Genomic DNA, 23878 nt, shown 5'->3' on the forward strand with positions numbered 1-23878 from the left:
GGATATTTACTAAAATTCCCAGGGAGTGTTTTGCAAATTTAATAGGTTCTGACTGCTTAGGCTAAGTTGTGTGCTTGTAGTTCAGTGGAAGACCACATATAGTTTGCAAGAGAAATGTTCCAGGTAAGCCTGGGGAATACTCCTATCTGAAACCCATGAGAGCCATTGCCAAACAGTGTAGAGAATATTTTCCTAGATGGGCCAGTGGTTCGAATCACCATAAGGCTGTTTTCTTATGCCCTTAACATTGGAAAACATTAAGCAAGCATGGACTTAGCATAGCAAAATTTCATTTTCTTCCCTGTCATGTATATTGTCTTAAAGGTAAAGGTAAAGGGACTCCTGACCATTAGGTCCAGTTGTGGTCAACTCTGGGGTTGCGGCGCTCATCTCGCTTTATTGGCCGAGGGAGCCGGTGTACAGCTTCCGGGTCATGTGGCCAGCATGACTAAGCCGCTTCTGGCGAACCAGAGCAGCGCACGGAAATGCCGTTTACCTTCCCGCCAGAGCAGTACTTATTTATCTACTTGCACTTTGATGTGCTTTCGAACTGCTAGGTTGGCAGGAGCAGGGACTGAGCAATGGGAGCTCACCCCGTCGCGGGGATTCGAACCGCTGACCTTCTGATCGGCAAGTCCTAGGCTCTGTGGTTTAACCCACAGCGACACCCGCGTGCCATGTATATTGTCTTACTCAGCTCTAAATATGCAAAGGTGGAGGGGAAAGACAACACTTTCTTACCAAAAAGAAAAAGAGCAAGTGGTGTCATGATCATTTGAAATGATAGGTAAGAGGTGATATAGCATGGCATTCCATCTTCTTCTTACAGCAGGATTGAGCAGCTTCAGGCAGGGCCTCCATAAAGTCCCTCCCCCCTCCCCAGATCTTTCTAGACCACATCCACCATGCAGGCTACACTCTTTCCCCAGGCCACATCCCCCTCTAGCTCTGTTTTCGACCCTTCTTGAGCGTTTTGTCTGTCTGACATTAGTTCTTGAATCGTGACAAAACGCCTCGCTTGACAGGATGGAGAATAGAGAGGGGTTTGACTCCTGGCAAGTGGCCCTTAGGCTGAAAGGCAATGTGGCCGCCAGGCTGAAAAAAAATATTTAATAATAATAACAATAATAATAATAATACAGTCGTACCTTGGAAGTCAAACAGAACCTATTCTGGAAGTCCGTTTGACTTCCAAAATGTTTGAAAACCAAACTGTGCAGAAGCCCCGTCGGAAGCTGCAGAAGTCCCGTCAGACGTTCGACTTCCAAAAATAGTTCACAAACCAGAACACTCACTTTCGAGTTTGTGGCGTTCAGGAACCAAAATGCTCGAGAACTAAGCTGTTCAAAAACCAAGGTACGACTTCAATCAAAATTTAAAGATGCTCAGCACGAAAGCACCTGGTCCTATTTACCTGTGATTTGGCGGGATTTATCTGTTCTAGAGGGCTTATCACACATTGAAATTTCATTCACTTCTGCTAAAAAGAAAAGATTTTTGAGATTTGTTCTTAAAAATATAAAGCGGTATAGAAATGAAATGAATAATAAAAACAAAAGATGCTGTAGCCATTGTTTGATTTTCCAATAGGGAATGGGGGCCAGAAGGGGAGGAAGGGAGACAAAGATCATTCAGATCAAGTATCTGATAATGTTTTCTAAAGCACCAAATGGGGGTCTGAACCATATCTACTTACTACAGCTAAAGCTAAAATACACTTACCATTTTTATGTTTTTTAATTTCAAAATTTGATTTCCTGTTTTGTTAATTTCATCATAATGACTGTAAAACTCATGATATTATTTATGGGGTGTAGGATGTATTTTTAAATGGAATTTGAAAAATTTAGTGATTTTAATGGAACTGGAACCAGACCAATGGCATTAAAAAAGAATGACTCGCTTTGACCATATCTAGTTGACCACTGTGGGAAACAGGATGCTGAAACAGATAGCTTTGGGGGCTAATTCAGCAGGGCTTTTTTTATGTTCTTATGACCCAGAGGATCATGAGTACAGGGAGGTTCACACAGAGCTCCTGTATTTGCAGAGTTCCCTTTTAATTTCCATGGAGAATTTGCTTGTATAGAGGAGTGTGCATGTAGTTCAGCTTTCTCTGCTGAAATAGGATGCAGAGTTTTGTGCACATATTGGAACTTCCACATCTGTGACACGATTCTTGTTCAGACTGACAGTCACTTAGAAGCTCCATGACAATATCTGCATCTTAGGCAAGCCTATAATTTTATCTGTTGGTTTACTTGAAACTAAGTTTTGTTGAACTCCATGGGGCTTAATCCCAAAGAAGCAGGGATAGAATTACAACCCCAATGTGAATTCGACAAAGGGGCTGAGTTCTTCTCTAAACTCCAAACATGAGAATGTTTGCATTGGGAAGTTCAGGGTCAACCTTTAAAATTTCAACTTCACAAAGAACCAAACAAATAGAACTTTCAGTTCATTTCCCTTCAGTCCTGGTCTAGAGAAGATATGTCAGAGGAGAACCACCTTTGCAATAATATTTCCAAGACCGTTAATGGTAGCATATAACTGATATCTACCACCATTAATGGATACATTTTTTAAATGCCCCATTCATATAGAGCGGCTCAATGAAAATATTATTCCATTAATGGTTTGCAACTGCAGTAGAGCTCCAGTGGCAGAAAATTGCTCACCAGGGATATGAAATTGCGCAGACAAGCCCACATGAAAAATGCAAGCTTACTCATTAAAATTGCTGTTATTTTAATATGTGCTCGCTGCTGTCACTCAGGTATTGGCATCCCACCTCAGCCCCCCATGCCAAACCTGCAAGGGAGGCCATGCACTTTTCTTGCAGCTGAAGCTTTGGGGCTCAAGAGAATTTCTGAAGGTAGATTTATTGGAAGAGATCAGGTTACAGAATACTTCACTTTAGGCTTCCCCTTGAAATTAATGATGCTATTAGGGATACTGAGGCTCCTTAGAGCTGTCATTTTAAATTATGACCATTCTTGCTTTGACACAACACCACAAGAGCCTTTCTCTTTAAGAAGCAGTGGTATGGGAGAAAGGTGTCTGATTCAAAACCCGAGAACAGTGTTCAAAAGGGCAGATATTTTCTTTTCCAAAAGATTAGACTTGACTGGAGTTAATAGCAACATATGTGTTTCTGTCCTCAGAGAATTCTGCCACTTTCTGAATCTAGTTGTGTAAGACAACAGGAAGAGGATATCAAAACACCCACAGAGTGACTAGGAATAATGGTTAATTATAGTGTCATAGAGTGAGATACCTGCTTTAAAGGAGTGTGTTAACCAATCTTTTCGCCAATGGGAAACAGGACTGAACAGTAAGACCCTGTGGGCAACATCCTCCTTTCCTCTTCCTGCCAAAATGAGGGAAGCCGTTTCCATGGAAAGCAAAACAAGACGTGGAAAATAACAGGTATACACACAGAGGTTCTTGAAAGGAATGTTCATCCACAGCGATTCAGAAAACCTTTGAAATCGCTGGTTTCTGGCAGGCCCCAACTTGTACTGTACTTATGTGGACTACTCAAAGGACAGGCAGACATGACACTGATGGTAGTGCTAGCTAGTAGACAAATGGTTTGTTTTTGTTTCAGGGCCTGCATATGTCCCTAATATGGTTGCCCAATCATCCTCACAACGCTCCTGTGAGGTAGGTTAGGTTGCGAGACAGTGACTGGCCCACAGTGAGCTTTGTGGCTGAGTAGGAGCACCCTGATCTTCTTGGACCAAGTCCAAAACTCTAACATCTCTACATCTCACCAGCTTAATCGTAAAGGCCAAACTACATGTTATGACAGATATGCGGTGGTGGTTGGAGAATGACATCTCCCTGTTCTCCTTGATATCTCCCCTTTCTCCTTGAAACATTTAATTCTATTTTTCCAAGGCATAATGTTGTTTCTTCCCCACCCACTCTCTCTGTGACACCGGCTGTCACTGGTGGGTGGGGAAGCAATGTTGTGTCTTCAGACATGGAAACTATTGTGGCAAGTAAGAAAAAAAGTGCAAAGAGGCACAAGACGATATCACATCATGGGTAGCTGAAATAAATTACATGTTGGAGGAGAAAAGGGAAAATGCAAAGAATACTTGACATAACAATGTCATATCAAACTGAGAGATAAAAGGTTTTCCCCTGTGTTTTGTTGTTTGGTCTGCCCTGGGCTCCACCCTTTCTGAATTCTAGCCTAGCTCTGAGAACTTAGTTTTTAGCTTCAGTTCATTTGCATCTCTTCCCACTATGCATGACCACCACAGTTTCAATCATTCCAACCTTCCCTGCTCCACGGCAGGTGGGAATCAGCAGCTTTTGACTCTTATAGAGACAGTCACTGGGCAGATCAGCCATTTTATTGCCAGACAGAAGTAAGAAAACACAGAGGCAGGGGGAAGAAGATAGCCCACATAACCTCTACCTACTGGTTGCTGTACCCACCCAGATGCAGGGTAGTTGCTTGCTTGGTTGTCTCTGGCTTCCACAACTCCTCCTTATAAGCCATTGGAAGGAGTCTGAAAGCTTGCAGCATCTCGCCAGCCCCATCTGCCGCCCATCTGAGCTGATTGCTGGCTATGCTATTGTAGAGTAAGGAGTTGGTCTTGTGGCTCCTTCCTCCCATTTCCCACAATGAACTAACCAATGAATTAAGAAAAGGAAGCTGTGGGAAATTCAGATGAGAAGAAGTCCACCTATATATTATGGTGAGAAGGGAAAAGCTCAATGGGTGTCTATGATAGCATGTTGTTTGCCTTTTAAACTTTGATGCAAGCTTCCATTTTACATGCCTAAGAAAAATAATTTGTCTGAAACCCAGCAAAATGGTTAATTTCTTTTAAAATATTCTGAGGGCCAACACCCATATCTTCAGAATTGTTCTTGTGTGTGTGTGTGTGTGTGTGTGTGTGTGTGTGTGCGCACACACACACACACGGTGAATCCTTTAAAAGAGGCCCCATAGATACAGAGTATGGATGTTCCATTGGGCCTCTTTTAAAGGACTCACCCTGTATATAACATGCAGTGTAATCACTACATACCGTATTTACTCAAATCTAATGCACCATCGAATCTAATGCACACCCTAATTTTCACGATGTAATTTGGTAAAAAAAAAGGTGTGCATTACATTAGAGTAAATATATAACCTATATATTATATGCCACAAATGCAGATAAACATTTAAAGATAAATGTCCATGAATAGTTGTATGATCTTTATTGTCTTCTGGTTGCAGGAATAAGTTTTTTTTTAAAAAAGCAATTAATCACTTGAAATCATCTCCAACATATTATTATTATTAGCATTACTACTACTACTACCCCCACGATGGGGTGAGCTCCCGTTGTTCGGTCCCTGTTCCTGCCAACCTAGCAGTTCGAAAGCACGTCAAAGTGCAATAGATAAATAGGTACCGCTCCGGCGGGAAGGTAAACGGCGTTTCCGTGCGCTGCTCTGGTTCACCAGAAGCGGCTTAGTCATGCTGGCCACATGACCTGGAAGCTATACACCGGCTCCCTTGGCCATTAAGCGAGATGAGCACCGCAACCCCAGAGTCGTCCGCGACTGGACCTAATGGTCAGGGGTCCCTTTACCCTTTACTTTTACTACTACTACTACTACTACTACTGATTCTGCTGCTGCTGCTGCTTTATTTGGTTATATCACACCTTTTTCATTGATAGTAACTCAAAAACTCTTTCTGAAATAAGAGAAGCAGGTCTTCATAGTGAAAACTGATTAGTTTCTTGCTGTCTTTCTCCCCCTCTTTCAGGATATCCATTTCACAAAAATAACTATTAAAAGAGAAAAGGAAAAAAGTAAGCAAATGGTAGAAAACCTCTTCTTAGTGTTCCCAGTTGTGACCTACAAAAGTCCCATCTCTAATCTCTTGCAGGAGAAACTCATAGCTTTTTGTGATGTTTAGGGATTTACAGAGTTGGAGGCAGTGAAAGCATTTATTGCTCTAATGGCAGTACAAAAATTGTCTGTACTTTGAGAAGTTGTATGGCAAAATTGCTCCAAACAACTAATGCCCTGTCCCTCTGCACAATGAGCAATTAAAATGAAGTAAGCTGTAAAACTTGGGCAATGCATTTTAAAATAACTGTTTCATTTCCAAAATTGTTAAACTAACACGTATGAAATATATATTCGGTTGTATCCAGCAGCATCACTCAGCTGATGGTAAGGCTTTTGTTGGCAGAATGGGGAGGAAAGCAAGTTTTGGCAATTTACCCTCCCCTCAGCACCCTCATGCCCCTAAATCTGCTCTTTTGGGGCATCCTCTTTTTGGGAATTGTCCAAATTTAGAGAGGTGCAAAAGGAAGGGGAAATTGATGAAAATTGCTTCTCTCCCTAGTCTGCCAATGGAACCCTTACTACGTGCTGAGCAACACTGGTGGACGTTCAACCCTTTTCTCCTTCAACAGTTGCTTTAATAAACAGCCAGGAGCCAAGTCTCATTACAACTAAGGATTAGGGATGGGAAAATCATTTTCCATTTACGTACATCATGTTCTCATGTTTTCAGTCTAAAGTTCTGTCCTCCACATTTCCACATCAGTTTGAAAAGTCCTCGTGAAAATACACCTGCATTTTAGTACATTTAGCACTAATATACACAGGATGGTATGCAGTTTTCCCTAAGATGCACATTTTTGCAAAGCAATTTCTCCTAATAGAATTTATTTTTTTGTTACATAGGTGCCACGAACACCTGGATTTTTATGCACACTTTCCCCCAGTTACATGTATTTCTGTACACATTACTTGGCTGAAGAACTGCACTCACATTCCTTGAAGTGTGAATTTCAAAGTATGGAGGTGCTCCATCTCTCAAAATGGCTCAAACTAGGTACAGTGGTACCTCAGGTTAAGTACTTAATTCGTTCTGGAGGTCCGTACTTAACCTGAAACTGTTCTTAACCTGAAGCACCACTTTAGCTAATGGGGCCTCCTGCTGCTGCTGCGCCACTGGAGTACGATTTCTGTTCTCATCCTGAAGCAAAGTGCTTAAACTGAAGCACTATTTCTGGATTAGCAGAGTCTGTAACCTGAAGCGTATGTAACCTGAAGCGTGTGTAACCCGAGGTACCACTGTAGATTCATCTTTAAATGTGGACTGAATCAGATTTCTCCCTCATTCCTACTGAGGATACAATCCACAAAAGCCCTCTTGGAGGTTTTTTTAAGACCTCTTTTTGGATATTCTGTTAGGTGGAATAACCTAAAATCCAGCATGTAAAATGTGGTAAATTTCCCCTTTCAAGAGGGATGGAGCCACCATTTACCTGCTAGTCCTCAATGGAAAGCAGAAGATCCATTTATCTTGATGATCCCTTACCTTTTTTTTTATTCCACAGGCTGTATGCGCTATGGGGCAGCACTGTGTGTGGCCCAAGGGCTTTATACTGCCCACAACTGAGGTGCAGTAAATTGGCCCATTTCGTAGAACAGAGTTAACATTCTGTAGCTTTTTTCAGCATGTGTGCATGTTACATATAACACTTTAAACATAACAGGATCTTGGCAATAAAAGGGAGCTTCCTTAATGGTTTTTATGATGAGTATACATCATCTGTTCAAGCTTAAGAAAGCAGGTGCAAGATGGCATTTCTAATTCTGTTAAGTAACAAAATCAATGCTTCATGGGCTCTGTTGGTGCCTATGGCTGCAATCCTACACCCACTTATCTAGGAGTAAGCTCCACTGCACTCAGTGGGACTTATTTCTAAGTAGACACATATAGGATTGCACTGTCCATTACTAGGTGTGTTTTTTGTTTTTTTTTAAAGAGACAGACTATGTAGAGTCTTTAGCTATATGAATAATTGAGGCCTCTTTTGAAATACAGCTTGCTTAATAAGGTTTTGTTTTATTTATTTTATTTTTATTTTCTGAAATCACAGTGCTATTTCCACCCCATCACTTAAAACACATACCATTATTTGCTGCTTTCTCTTGGTCAAGGGCTGAGTCTGTAGCTCTGGAAAGTTCCCAAACATATTAAGCTTCTTTATTGAAAGCAAATGGAGAAAGTGGGGGGGGGGGGGGAGAGAGAAGGAGGGAGCATCTCTTGCTGAGCAGAAGCTGCATAATTGGATTAAAATCTCTCTGTGTGTACAGTATGGGGATCTGAGGACCCCTGCTGCCCTTTTGATTCCTATGGAGATGGCAGGCAGAATGCAAGAGCATCGCTGATGGAAACGGTAGCCAGAGGTATGCAGCACAATGTGATTTGCCATCCAAAGCCTGAGGATTTACCCAGTCGCGGCTTCCCCGGAGGAATAGCAAGCGCCTTTCAGCAGCTGTGGAAGGGTGACCAGCAGTGCTCATTAGAAGCTGGTCTCTTCTGGTACTGAATGCAAATTAAGGAGCCATGTTTGTGGTTCATTAGCAGTCAAGTGGTTTGTCCAAAATGCATCTTGTAGTTTTAGGGGTGTGGGGAAGAGAAGATCCACGGCCTAAGATTCCTTATGCATTTCAAATCACTTGCCCCAGCTAGCCTTTGATCTCCCTGTAATTTAAAATAAATGTGGGCTTCAAGTCCCTTTAAAGTTGTCAATCTTTTTCTGTGTGAAGGATTTGTGACAAGCCAAAATGTTTGTGTTTGTGTTTGTTTTAATTTAAATTGCCCAAAAGCTAGAAATGAAACAAATGTGTGAGTCATCTAACTTGCAAAAATTAAGACATATACAATACAATACAATACAATACAATACAATACAATACAATACAATATATAAAAAATTATATATATTCAACAATAAACTTGAACTATCATTATTTATCTTTATAGCTGCAAACTGTTCACCAATAAGACTTTAAGGTTTAGGGCCCCCCCTTAAAGGTCCAGAAGAAATTTAACGGGGTTTCATATGACCTTTTAAGTTCATAGAAATCTAGGGCAAAGTTTGCTCAGGATAGACAAGGGACTGATTAATGAGTTAATCAGGATCTTTTGGATAGCAGAGCAACTCCCATCAGCCCCCGTTAGACTGTGGTGCAACTCTATAATTTCCTCTATAATTTAGATAAGGCAACCAGAACTGTCTACAGTGTTCCAAATATGGCCACATCATAGTCTTGTATAATGGCATTATGATATCAGGAGTTTTGTTTCCAATTCCTTTCCTAACGATTCCTAGCATGGAATTTGCTCTTTCCACTGCTGTTGCACACTAGTTTGACATCTTCATCAAGCTGTTCACTACGAACCCAGGATGCCACTCCTGGTCAGTCATTGCCAGTTCATTACCCATGGGCATATATGTGAAATTATTATTCTTTTTTGCCACAACATGCATCACTACATTGGCCATTTTACTACCCATTCACTCAATTTGGAAAGGTTCTTTAGGATCTCTTTTTATTTTAATGACCCTAAAGAATTTACTATCATCAGCCACCTAACTACTAACTCTAGATAATTTATCAATAAGTTAAAAAGCACAGGTCCCAAGACCAATCCTTGGCAAACTCGACTTTCTGCTTCTCTCCATTCAAGGGACTGTCCATTTATCCCTACTCTTTGCTTCCTGTTACTTAACCAGTTTCTGATCCACAAGAGGACCTCTAAACTTACCTCTTTGGCGAGATACTTTGTTGAAACTTTTTCAAAATTCAAGTGCAGAATGTCACCCAGATCACCTCTATCTATATGCTTTCTAACACTCTCAAATAGCTCTAATAGTTTTATGGGAAAGGATGTGCCCTTGCAGAAGCCATGTTGGTTTTGCTTCAGCAATGCTTTTTCTTTATGGTTGGCTATTTTATCTTTAACAATACTTCCCACCAGTTTTCTAGGGGCAGGCATTGAACTAACCAGTCCGTAATTTCCAGGATCCCACTCCCAGATCCTGGGGGTGGGGAGGGAAGTGCCATGCTTTCTTAGAAGAACAGCAATTGCACATCTGAGTTCTTTGACCTGGAGATTTGTCAATTTTTATTTTGTCTATTGGGCATAGTACTTCAGGAGCAACCCCACAGAATTCAAGACTTCAAAATTCAGGTGAGAATTTCAGAAACTGGGCACAATCCACCAAGTGCTGCCACCGAAGCATTATTTAAATGGCCTGATGTTACACAGAAACATTGCATTGGCGGATTTGGCCAACTTGCTTCAAATTGTAGTGATAGAAAACAGGCTGTGGTGGGTCCTAGTGGAAGGTACTGAATAGAAACAAGCTGTCAGAGGGATGGTTGGCTACTTGCACAGGATGCTTTTATTTTAATATGAATTAAGCATCTGGAGTCAAGCCAGAAGCAGACTGTGTCACCTTTTTGACACTGCAAGCCACTTGTGAATGGCTTTGTGTCATTGTTGCTGTTTCTCAGCTTCCCTGTTTCTCCCCCCACCCCAATCACGACACACACACACACACACACACACACACACACACACGTTCCTTGGTAATATATACTGTATGTGCTAAATAGGATTAGCACTTCCATAGTCTGTGCAGGCTTCTTCTCTCCCCTCCCCCTCACGCCCGCCAGCACACACTTCACCTGTCTCCCATCCTCAAGCCCCAGCTCCTTCAGTGGCCTGACACAAGCCTTATGTAGAGTTTAGCTTTCTCACTGTAGGGCAGCTGGTAATGGGAGCCTGGCTGAAAAGAAGCCTTTCAGGCTCATTGCTTTGGAAGAATAGACGGGTGTCTGCTCTGCAGCTTTCCTTTTTTGATAGGAAGGGATAATCCCTTCCATAAGTCAGGGTTGTGTCAAAGCTGCAGAGAGAAAGAGAGATCAGGGGGCTCTCCCAGGATACAGAAATAGACCAGCCTTCCAGCCTAGGACAATCTGGGTTTTTGACAGCTATACCACTTTGGGGTTGGCATTTATTACTACCCAACTAATTTTAATTCTTCCGATTGAGGCTTGTTTCCCCACTCTCCCTTCCCCCAAGGCACACTAAAAATATCTTCTTGAAAAGTGTTTCTAGTTAGAAAAGAAAAGGAAAATGAAATTTTGAATCCTAATCTATCTTTTTGGACAGAGTCGGCCTCCTATATGTCTTATTTGTTCTCAGAACTTCCGGAGGAGCAATCGATTCTCGTTTGGTTTTATTACTTATTTATAGCAAAATGTTGAAGCTCTTACTAGCTAATTTAAGAATCTCCACCCCCCCCCAAATGAAATAGCCCTATGAAAGTCATCCTGTGAGAGATAGAAAACAAAGATAAAGACTTTGGTAGTTGCTGGTTAGGTAGATAAATAGCCTTGTGATGTATGGCGTGTGGTATTTTCATTCAATGCATGGGATGGTGGGTTTGACCATTTAAAACAGTGTTCAAAGGGTTTCATTCTCCCACTGCTTGCTACCCATCTCCATTCTCCAAGAGCAAGAAAACTGAAACAATTCAGCAGGGGCAAAAGTAGGTTGATAGTGGAGACAGCTCTCTTGGTATGGGAAAATGCCTCTGGATGTTTCCTCCTGCCTTCAACTGCTTATAAACTGAAGATACTTCAGAGAATTGATGACACCTGTGTCTTTCTCCACCATGTTCTGCCACTGAGATGGGTCTCAGATTGCCTTATGCAAGTAAGGCTTTTGTAACTTTAGCAAAGCCTGGCTTGTTAGTTTCCTACCACTGATGGACAATTAACAAAACTGCATGCAAGAAAGGGCAACATACATAAGTGTGCTGTGGATTTCTTGTTTCATGTGCTGTTAATTTTATCCTGTTAAATTTTTAGTAGCTCCTGGGTTACCTATTTAATACCGACTCTCATAAACCTAATAGGCTATTGCCTTCCACATAAAATGGTTAATGCTGAAATGCATTAATGAGTATAAATAAATCCCAGGTCTTCCTCCATATATTGCTCTTGGAGCATTGTGTCAGCAAGAGTTTGGTTTGGAACTCTTGAGTAGCTGGTAGTGCATGTCAGGCTTGTAGCATAAAGGACTTTGTCAGGGCTGTCAGTCTAAGACGGGCTCAAGCTTTAAAGTTAGAAATGTTGAGCAGTGGCCTTTGTCATTTCAGGAGTCCCTGCATCCATCCCTGCTGAGGATGGCTCCCTGCTAAGCTACACTGGAGACTGAATTAACCATTTACATACTGGAAGTCACTTCTTCAGAAGCTGAATGAAACTGATATAATGAATGAAACTTGTATTCTGGAAATCCATCTCCTGCCTGTCCCCTGTATGGTTTGTGTGCCTTCAAGAAGCGTTTAACAGGTAGAGCTTACAGACCTTTCCTTAGCATGGGGAAGACATTACCTGGTCAATTTGTGATGTGTTTGCTGACTGAAATAAGAGTTTGGGAACTAAAGACTAGGGCTTGGGACTTAGAAGAATAGGCTTGGTGGAAGTCCATTGTCTTAAGGTTCCAGTCTTATGCATACATAGTAAGAAAGTCCCACTGAAAGCAGTGAGACTTGATTGCCAGTAAACACACAGAGAGTCAGGCTACTATGTTATATTCAAGCCAAATTACCTTCTGTTAAAAATAAAAACCAACATTACAATGGACAGGGCTTTCGCTATTAATTATTAGAATCTTAACATATACAAACATATTTTTCAGCAGCTATTTCATTTATGTATGCAACTGGGGTGTATGAAAGAAACTTCTCTCAAATGCAGAAGTAGGGCACCAAGATGGGGTCAATTCAAACATGTATCTTTTTTTTTTTAATATAATTTTTTTATTAAAATTTTTTTTTTATAACAACAGAAACATAACAATACAATACAATAAACACAACAAACAAACAAACGAAAACAGAAACAAGTACAATTTCAGATCTTATTTTCTTATACCTTACTTCTCCGACTTCCTCATGCCTCCCTTTTCTGTATTCCAATTTCTAATCATTTATTCAGCAAATCTTCCCTTATTTTAATTTTAGTTTGATCTTCCTTATTCTCCTTATCTTATCCATTACTAATAGTAACCATTTATTTTCTAGTCCAACATCATTTTAACTTTCATTAATTTTGTAATATTTCTTTAAATAGTCCTTAAATTTTTTCCATTCTTCTTCCGCTGCTTCTCCTCCCTGGTTTCGGATTCTGCTCGTCATTTCTGCCAGGCCCATGTAGTCAATCACCTTCATCTGCCATTCTTCCAGAGTGGGTAGATCTTGTGTCTTCCAGTACTTCGCAATGAGTATTCTTGCTGCTGTTGTAGCGTACATAAAGAAAATTATATCCGTCTTTAACACCCCTTGGCCGACAATGCCCAAGAGAAAGGCCTCTGGTTTCTTAGGGAAGGTATATTTAAATACCTTTTTCAGTTCATTATAAATCATTTCCCAGAATGCCTTAATCTTCGGGCACGTCCACCAGAGGTGAAAGAATGTACCTTCCTTTTCCTTACATTTCCAACATTTATTATCAGGCAAATGGTAAATCTTTGCAAGCTTGACTGGGGTTATGTACCACCTATAGATCATCTTCATAATATTTTCTCTTAAGGCATTACATGCCGTAAATTTCATCCCGGTGGTCCACAACTTCTCCCAGTCAGCAAACATAATGTTATGACCAATGTCCTGAGCCCATTTAATCATACTTGATTTAACCGTTTCCTCCTGTGTATTCCATTTCAGCAGCAAATTATACATTTTTGATAAATTTCTAGTGCTGGATTCTAACAGTTCAGTCTCCAATTTTGATTTTTCCACCTGGAAGCCAGTTTTACTGTCCATTTTAAACACTTCATTTATTTGATGATAGTGCAGCCAATCTCTCACTTTCCCTTTTAATTTCTCAAAACTCTGCAGTCTCAGTCTGTCCCCTTCCTTTTCCAGAATTTCCCAATATCTTGGCCATTTAGACTCCATATTTAGCTTTTTAACTGCCTTAGCTTCCATTGGCGACAACCACCTTGGGGTTTTGTTTTCCAACAGATCTTTATATCTAGTCCAGACATTTAGTAGTGCTTTTCTGACAATATGGTTTTTAAAACCTTTGTGTGCTTTAACCTTGTCATACCACAAATATGCATGCCACCCAAAGATATTATTAAAACCTTCTAAATCCAGGATATCTGTATTTTCAAGAAGTAGCCAATCTCTTAGCCAGCAGAAAGCTGCCGCTTCATAATAAAGTTTAAAGTCTGGCAGGGCAAATCCCCCCCTTTCCTTTGCATCCGTTAGTATCTTAAATTTTATTCTGGGCTTCTTGCCCTGCCAGACAAATTTAGATATATCTCTTTGCCACTTCTTGAAACAATCCGTCTTATCCATTATTTGCAATGCTTGGAACAGAAACAACATTCTTGGCAATACATTCATTTTTATAACCGCAATTCGACCTAACAAGGAAAGCTTCAAATTTGACCCAATCTCCAAATCTTTTTTCACTTCTATCCAAGTTTTTTCATAATTATCTTTAAATAAATTCACATTCTTAGCTGTCATATTTATCCCCAAATATTTCACTTTTTTAACCACAGTCAACCCTGTCACATTCTGAAACCTTTCTTTTTCAAACAGTGTTAGATTTTTCTCCAATACCTTAGTCTTTAACTTATTCAATTTAAATCCTGCCACTTGACCAAACTCTTGAATTATTTCCAAAACTCTTTTCGTGCTAGCTTCTGGCTCTTGTAATGTAAGTACCGGGTCATCTGCAAATGCTCTCAATTTATATTGTTTAGCTCCGACCTGAACCCCTTTTACCAACTGGTCCTTCCTAATCATATTAAGCAAAACCTCCAGGACCGATATAAAAAGTAGTGGGGAGATAGGGCACCCCTGACGTGTCCCTTTTTCAATCTTGAACTCTTCTGTAACCACATTATTTACAATTAATTTTGCTTTCTGTTCAGAGTATATTGCACCTATACCATTTTCAAACCCTTGACCTACCCCCATCCCCCGGAGGTTCTTCAGCATAAAACTCCAAGATATATTGTCAAAGGCTTTCTCGGCATCCACAAATATCAAAACTGCCTTAGTGTTTATATTCACTTCCAACTTTTCCAAAATGTCAATTATATTCCTTACGTTGTCCGACAAGTGCCTTTTCGGGAGAAAGCCCGCTTGGTCCCCATGAATCTCCTCCATCAAAACTCTTTTCAGTCTCTTTGCTAAAATATCAGCAAAGATTTTATAATCCACATTTAGTAGCGAGATGGGTCGGTAGTTCTTAAGTTGGGTCTTTTCAGTCTCTGTCTTTGGTATAAGTGTAATGTAGGCCTCCCTCCACGTATCTGGTGCCCTTCTCCCCTCCATAATTTCATTACAGACTTCCTTCAGGGGTTGTAATAACCCTTCCTTCAAAACTTTGTAGTATTTGGAAGTCAGTCCGTCCGGTCCGGGAGATTTGCCCAGCGTCATACTTTGGATGGCACCTTCTATTTCTTGTGCTGATATTTCCTGATTCAAAATTGTCTTACTTTCCTGAGAAATCTTTTTCAGCCCATTTTTCTCGAGGAATTGTTCTATATCCATTTCTTTCTGCGGCCCTTGTGTATACAGTTGTCTAAAGTAGCTCTGAAAACAGTTCCTGATCTCCGCTGGGTTAAATATATTCTTTCCATCCACTTCTAAATTTGTTACCGTGTTGAGTTTTTGTCTCTTCTTTATTTGCCAAGCCAATAGCTTGCCACATTTATCTGCGGATTCAAAAGTCTTTTGTCTCATTTGTTTAATTTTCCATTCTATTTCTTGATTCATCAATTCCATAAACTGTGTTTGATATAGTTTAATTTCTCTTAAAATCTCTTGCGATTTTGGTTTCGATCTTAGTTTCCTTTCCCCTTCTTTTATCTTTTCCAAAATTTTCTCTTTCCTCTCATTTTGACTTCTTTTCTTTAGTGTATTTTGTTGTATCAAAAATCCTCTCATCACGGCTTTACTTGCGTCCCATATTATTCTTTTTTCTACTTTAGTCCTCAAGTTGATTTCAAAATAGTCTTTCAAAGTTTTTTGGGCCCTCTTGCAGATCTCCTCATCTCCAAATAAGGTGTCATTCATTCTCCATCTGAAGGAGCCAGTTGTTGTTTGCTTCATCACCATCTTTACTGTGTTATGGTCGGAGAAGGTTTTTGGGCAGATTTCCACTTTCTTTATATTCGATGCCATTCCGCTAGTCACCCAAATTTGGTGAATCAATTCAAACATGTATCGTTCAGAAACCCTATACATGAAACAGGACAGTAGATGTCTGTGTTGCCCCTTTTCTGACTTTTGCATTGTAGTTTATTAAATTTATATTACGTGCTTTCTTTCAAAAGGAATCATACTTTTCTATCAAGCAGAAAAATGATTATAGAAGTCTGGGACATTGCACATATGCAATATAAAAGCTCATGCTTTTGGAGGCATATATGTTTTTTGCTGTTCCATCACATAACCAGTCTTTATAGGTAGCAGGTGTGTAATCTGACCCATACTCATTTGCCCAAGCCCCTGACTAAGCTTGGTTATCAGTCCAGATCCTAATCCAATATGTACTCCATATTTGATCACAGTGTCTGCATTGTTAATAATCTGTTAAACTCTGCTTTCACAGGAAACAAAATAAATAACATCACATGAGGTTATAGATCACAAGGCGGTTAAGATTTTTCCATTAAACCTTGGGAATGCAAGGGTATTAATTCTTCACTTAAATCTAAGCATCTATAATTTGTTTAGAATACTGTATTATTTGATAGGTCTCGTTTTATTTGCAGACAAATGGGGAAGGACAATCATCATTACTTGGTCATATATTTTAAAGACCCTTCTGGTCATTATGCTTTGGTCAAGTTAGTCTACTCCTAAGTGATCTATGGAAAATGAATAGTGATGCCTGCTTCCTTCAAAAAAAAAACACCAACATCTCTGAGTTATTATTCTAGAACTATATGAAATTCATATGTATCCAATATTTAATCTGCCAGTTTCTCAAAAACTAATTGGTATGTAGGAGCATAATGCAAACCAGCCAACATTCTGTTTTGTACTTGGAAATATGGAATAAGCAAGGCCTATGTTTGAGAAAGGGTGGGAGTGGGAAAATCTTGGATCCTCTCAGCCAAGGGGGTTGGCATGCCAAGATGATCACTGTCAGCAATGCTCCTGGAAGATTTCTTGCCCCATTGTTGTGGGATGTGATTAAATTACACCATTTTCATTTTTTCCATCCCTCACTCTCACCACTTAAAATGGTTTGTCCCATGCAATCAAGCGTGATCTTCAAGTTTCAGTTTGACTTTTTTAAAAAACAAAAACTCTTAAATCAATAAAAGTATTTTGTGGGATAGGGATAAAGGGAAGAAATTAAATGGGGATCTATAGTAATTCACTTAAATTTTTCTGTAGAATCCAGCAGGGTTTTACTGCAAATAGGCCACAATGAAATTCATACCATATCTCTGAATTGGGTGCACCCCCCCCCCCATTTTCTTCTCTTTATGTATATGTGGAAAGTACCATGATGTTAGCTCCATCTGTCCATAGATGAGCTTGGAAGGCTGCATCGAAAAAGTGCTGTAGAGAAACAGGGTGAATGGGAGGGCAAGGCCATCTCTGCTCTCTGCAAAACACTACAAGAAAACCAAATAAAACTGACCACAGAGTTTGTACTTTCAGCTGAAAATGGGTCGGGATAAGATCCAGTGGGACCTTGGCTAGCACAGCTTCACCCTGCCTCAAAGCACTCTGTTTTGGTACCAGCTACTACCAGACAAGATGACTGCTGGTGCTAGCTTCCCAGCTCCTCAGGCAGAGGTTGTGCCTCCATCACAGAGAACCATGGAGAGGGACCCACGGTTCGTCCTAACACACATACACCTCCAGCCATCAACTTTGAGGTGGGGTTTGGATTACTTCCAGAGTTGCACTCCTTATTTAGACTTTTAAAAATTCAAAACATAAATTAATTCCTGCTATTGCTTCCACTAACATGACTTTGACAAAAGTGTGGGAGGCAGTGGAAGACATGAGTGCCTTGCGTGCTCTGGTCCATGGGATCATGAAGAGTCGGACACAACTAAACGACTAAACAACAACAAATTGCTTCCACGTTGTTGCCTTCCTCTAGTGTTACACCAGTCCAGTTTTTCTTGGTTTTTTATTCCACCCTTCTATCACAAAGCTCAGGGCAGGTAGGTTAGCATCATAGCTGTCAACTTTTCCCTTTTCTTGCAAGGAATCCTATTCGGAATAAGGGAATTTCCTTTTAAAAAAGGGAAACCTTGACAGCTATGGTTAGCATACCTTCCAGCATTTCCCTGATGAAAATAGGGACATCTTAGTCCATATCAACAACAATACTTTTATCATTTATACCCACCCTGGTAGCTCTGCTCTGCTCTGCTCTCTGCTAAACCTAAGCTTACAAGACAGCGATGGGAAGGATTTTTCTTTATTTCAACTAATGGCTGGGTGGCCAAGCACACTGTGCAGTAAAGAGCCAGCAGAGCAAGACCAGTTCACATTAAAAATGAACAGTCAAAATACAGTAGCATAATAATGATTCCTAAAAAAAAGTATATCCCTACAAAATAAAATTAAACAATTAACCGTTCAACCAGCATGCTAATTCAACTAGTAGGCATAAAGCCAACCATAAAGTCAAGTAAAAAATATCCAGTAACTTTACATCCAAAAGTAGCCTCAGAGTTGGCATTAGTACCTAGCAACACCCACTACCCTCCAGTCTTTTATGTCTCAACCCCAAAACCTTCATGAGTTCTTCTGGAACCAACTTTATTATGAATGTTATTGAAGTTGGAGGAGGATGGGGAAAGGCAGTTGGGAACAGCCATCCCCTGATGCTAAATGCATGACTGGCAGGAGTGCGGCCATATTGTGTATAGGTGTGGAGATAGCACCAGCCCACACGGACCCATAGCATGCTTTTAATTACTGTATTTTTCCATGTATAACACTCCCCCATGTATAAGACGCCCCCTATTTTGGGGGACTCTAGATTAAGAAAATGGGGGAAGATTGCCCAGAGTTGTTGAGCTTTTTATGGGGAGGGGGGATTGCCACAAATCACTCACGTGCCAATTTTTAACATAATTTTTAAATAAAAAAACCTCATTTTATACCTGGAAAAGTATGGTAATCAGTTGCAGTGCAATTTTATAAAATTAAAACATCAGCACCAATAGCACCATTTAATAAAAACCACCAGTAGATTTTTTTAAAAACAGAGCAATTCGCAATATTTTAATGTGTAAGAGAGTTAGTCTGAGTGCTGCCTGCCTTGTGAGTGGCACTTCACTGCCCCCCCCCCTCTCTCACACACACATTGTTGGGGTAATTTTTTTAACTCTTTAATAATAATAAAGAATTTATTTCTTTTGGGTTTATTTCTTTTGTTGTGGCCATTTCCCCCCTCATGATCTGGAAGTTTTATTTTAATTTGAATAAAAGGCATGTGATAATTTCATGTCAAGGGCCTGCATTTTCCTGTGCTTGCAATCAATATTCCAATCTAGAAACGTTTGTTTTAAAGCGAAACTGTCGGTTTCTTCTGCTTGCGCATGAAAAATTGTCACCGGCGGAGTGGCTGCCTGCTTAGAAGCGGTGAGCTTGAGGTAATTAGCTTGCAGAGTGCAGCTAGTGATCCACTGCAGGCAGCTGGTCCATGGGACTGAATGTCAGACCCTGTTTATCATCTACACTGCTAGGCCCAATTTGGCACCAGTGGTGGCGGCTACTCAGGGGAAAAGACTAGGCCTGAGCCAGCATGGATGATTAATTATCTTTCACATAAGCAGTGGCCCTCTGAGGTCAGAAATGAGGCCTCGGGGCAGTGAATATATGTAGTTTCCTTTATTGTGCCTGAGTTTTGTGGTTGCTTAAAGGAAATCAGTATTATTAGTCTCCTGCAGTTTGGCTAACCCTTGTGCTTAAGAAAAGACTAGAAAAATTGAATTTTATTGGGGGGGAAATTCGGGGACAATGTGTTTGTATGTGTCAAATGTAAAATCAACATATCCATATCCGGCTAGCTAGCTACTGAGAGAAGTTTAGAATTTGAAGGCCATTTTCAGCTGACTAGACCTAAGTTCAAAAAGCACTATTATGTGCTTGCAACAGTTCCCTCTTCTCCTGCCCTGCTTTGACACATACGTATCCTTCTCTCAAGCACTGCCGAGTACTCCATTACAAGTGGCTTTATAGATTCAGAGGACCACTATAATCCTCTTCAAAACGTGGCGCATGTGGAGGGAAGGGAAAGTACCAGGAAGCGCTCCGATTCGGGGAAACTGCCATTAATTCTAGGTCTCATCTCCATCCTGGAAACTTAATGCCCTCAATGTCAGGCTTCTTGACAGAGGATAGATGAGGCTGCACTTTTGCCTTCTGAAAATGCAGTACTTTCATACCCTCGTTGTGACCCTACACAACGTTCAGCCTATCTAGGCTTAGCTGCATGTGGATATGCATGCACGAGCAGGTGCTGCAAAAGCAGCTGTTGGGAGCTTCCATTGAACACATGGAGAGAAAGGCCAGTGTGCGATCTCACCCTTCTCTATCCCCACATTGATTCCCAGTTACATCATGTGAATAGAACTTCCGGTTTATAACCAATGCAACACTAAGTAAGCATCCTATCAGTGCAAGGATTCCCTCTTGTGCAACAGGTCTCCGCCCCACCTCTCCCCTCATGCACACTCCACACCCAGTGGCATAGCAAGGTCAGGTGGTGCCCGTTACGGAAAATTTCTTGCCACCCCCCCCCATTGAAATTTGGTTTGACTTTATTTCAAAAAAAATTGCTCAGCCAGAGAAGCCTGTGCGCGCCAAAGCCACAGGGTCTCTCACACACATACAGTGCCGCACAACATTTTGTCACCTCTCCCTCAGAAGTGACACCTGGGGTGGACCGCACCCACCACACCCACCTTGCTCCGCCTCTGTCCGCACCCTCTCCAGATCTGCCTAGAACTGGTATGGCTCCCCTTTATCACATACACAGCCCAACAAGACAATGACAATAATCCACCAACAGCATACAAATCAATATGGCTAACCTGATCCAAAACACCCACCCACCCCACTCACACACGAAAACAAAGATCACCACAGCCAATCACAAACAAACAATCACACCCTAGGCCAACCCCAAACTCTCTCACCACCAAAGGAACACAAGTGAACAACACAAACAACGCTGACACCAAACTCTACATACACTAAGCATAATAGAAACACCACCACCTGACCCCACCCCCATCCATCTTCCCTCCCTCCACCCCCTTTCTTTTCCCTTTTTTTTTTCTTCTCCCCCTAATGCCTCAACAAATGAAACGGATTTGTAAAAATGTTACATGGGGGAAAAAAATACGAGGCATTACACTTCTGTAAAACAAGAAAATCCTAAATAAAATATTTTTTTAAAAAAAGAACTGGGTGTCGAATCTTTGCCATACCTTTGCTTTCGCCAGCAAGTTCACTGGCCCTGAGCTTTTCAGGCTGGGAATGTGTATGCAGCTGCCTACTAGATAGATGGACCATGGATTAATTTATTTACAATCTTACACTACTTTCCAATATGAAAGTATATCAGGGGATTTCAAAAAATTGGGAAGTTTCACTTTTTGTCCTGGATGCCTTTGGTCTCTTTAAACCCAGGGTTGGGAACCTGTGTCCCTCGCCCCATGCCCCCTGCTGCTGCTGGACTCCAGCTCCTATCAGCCCCAGCCAGCATGGCCAATGATCAGGGATGATCTGGGAGTTGTAGTCCAGCACCATGCTAGAGGGACATAGGTTAGTTGCAATTGCTCATCAGTTGTAGTCACTAATGCATTTCAGGCATAAGCCCTGGCTCTGAAAACCAGTCCTGAAGCTCGGCTTCTAAAGTGCTGGGTGCACTTTAGAAAGCAACTTTGCAGTACTTCAGAATGATCCTTTATTTCCTAGCAAATGGTCCCTTACGTACTACTACAACAACAGTTTTCATTGATTTCAGCAGGGCTAATGTCAGCCAATTGCCTGATGAGGTGCTAGTTTCCACCCGAAGTTTACTTCTCTCCCTCTCTTTTCTTTTCCCCCCAAAAAAGTCTTGTTTTTCTGTCATTCTGTATCAAAGCAAGAAAATACTCGGTGCAAAGACAAACAAAGGAGCCACTCCATGAATAGGGCACGTGCATCTGAAAGGAAATGCAGGACTGCTGGTGTGGCTTTACAGAATCATTTCCACTCAATAATAGTAAAAGAGAGAGAGAACCTTTCACAGGAAGATCTGTGACCTTGGCTCTCCAGAACTGGTTAACCTGTTGTGTATATTTCACAGATGAATTCTGCCCCACGATTTCTACTTTGCTCTACCCTGTGACAGAGAGACACGCGCAGCATCTGCTGTTCATATTCCTTCCCAGGCTCCAAAAGCCAATCTCGTGGTGCCAAGGGAAGCAGTAAAGAAGAAAAGAAAAGAAATTATGCAAAAGAGCTGAGAACAGATTTACTTTCCCAGCTGCTCTTCTCCCACCCTAATCAAGGGCCTGCCTGAGAAAAGCCTGTCTAGATTCCATTTTTGTCTATTGGATATTTTCTGAGCATAGCCCACCGATCTTTGGAATTTTCCACATTTGGGAAGCCTGCAGCAGCTCATAATGAATCGCTCTTTAAGAGTCAATCTCTAAATCATCTCAGAGGCAGTTCTAGGACTCACCACTTGCTCCCCTGTTCTCCCTGTGTCCTGGGCTGATGTAGTTTGCGATCAGCAAGAGAGAAGCTGAGCTGCACTGCTTCTCGACATAAAGGAGGCTGGCTGGTGATGTTAACAGCAACATATTTTCCTTGACTCCCTTTAAAATTAATATATTCTTTTCTCTCTTTTTTTGTCTCCATAACAGCATGAGTTTAGAACTATTTCGTCTTGTCATTGGGGAATACCCATCAGGTGTGAGTGATCGTGGAATTTTGTTGGGGGAGATTTGTACAGGCTGCAATATTGAAAGCATTTACTCACGATTAATTCACCGGATTACTTGAGAATAAGGGGGCAGCCAGAGCAACATTCATGTGTTGCATTTAAGTAAACAAAACTATTTTTTTTTTATAAAAAAAAGTTTGCATGCCAGCCTCCAGCCATAATTCCAGGGTGGTTCTCACATTCCCTTGACATACCTCCAGAATAGAGAACAAACCACATCAGCTCTGGAGCTGTCTTAGCTTATTATTCTCCCATTGGAATAAATGAGCAGGAAGCTATTCTTTTAAATAATAATAAAGAGGGCCCCATAAAATAGGAGAAAAAATGGGAAAAACCACGAGTTCCTCCTTCCACCCTGCCAGCATGAGCATGATAGGGTATAGGAAAAGGATGTTCACCCACTGCTGGTTCTTCCATGCTTTTTGTTGATCTGTAATTATCTAAAACCTTGTGAGACAAAAAGAGATGTGCAGTAAAGAGATCATGGGATATGTGTCATGGTAGCAAGTTGTGCAGAAAATGGTCCACATGTACACTATAGCCATAGGCTGGCACAAAGTAAGGCATTTTTGCCCATTGAAATCAATGATTACTGGTATAATGAATTGAAAAAATTATTTAAAATAAGAATAAGCAAAGTAAAGTAAAATAAAATAAAATAAAATAAGCAAAGAAGAAAGAAGGAGACACTCTAAGCAGAACATGAAGAGAGAACTGTTTTCTACTAAGCTCATTCACAGGGCCGCCTTAAGCATATGCAGTGCCGGGGTGGAAAGATCCACCTGCCGCCCCTAGGTTGGCCAGAGTTGTTGACCTTTTTTAGGGGGGGACCCCAAAGTTTTGGCTTTTTTAAAGGAAATAGTTGTTTACCTTTAGAACAGTTGTGGGACACAGGGACACAGTTTGGCTGCACCGGTGTGTTTGCACTGTGCCAACCTTACTCAACCCTGCCAGCACCAGCAATGTCAGTAGTGGGAGGTCATGTAAGTGCCAGGACCTTACCCTGCCAACAGAGCTAGCTGCA

At 41.0% G+C, this 23878-nt stretch overlaps 1 long non-coding RNA gene across 1 annotated transcript in view; it reads left to right on the forward strand.

Moving 5' to 3' along the window:
- LOC128408019 (uncharacterized) overlaps positions 1–12127 on the forward strand; it is a 72346-nt gene extending 60219 nt beyond the window's left edge. The window contains exon 3 of the long non-coding RNA XR_008328954.1: positions 12003–12127. This is a non-coding gene — a long non-coding RNA (uncharacterized LOC128408019). The remainder of the gene's footprint in view (positions 1–12002) is intronic.
- The last annotated feature ends 11751 nt before the right edge of the window (positions 12128–23878 follow it).

This window comes from Podarcis raffonei, chromosome 2 (assembly GCF_027172205.1).
Source record: "Podarcis raffonei isolate rPodRaf1 chromosome 2, rPodRaf1.pri, whole genome shotgun sequence".
Classification (NCBI taxonomy): Eukaryota; Metazoa; Chordata; class Lepidosauria; order Squamata; family Lacertidae; genus Podarcis; species Podarcis raffonei.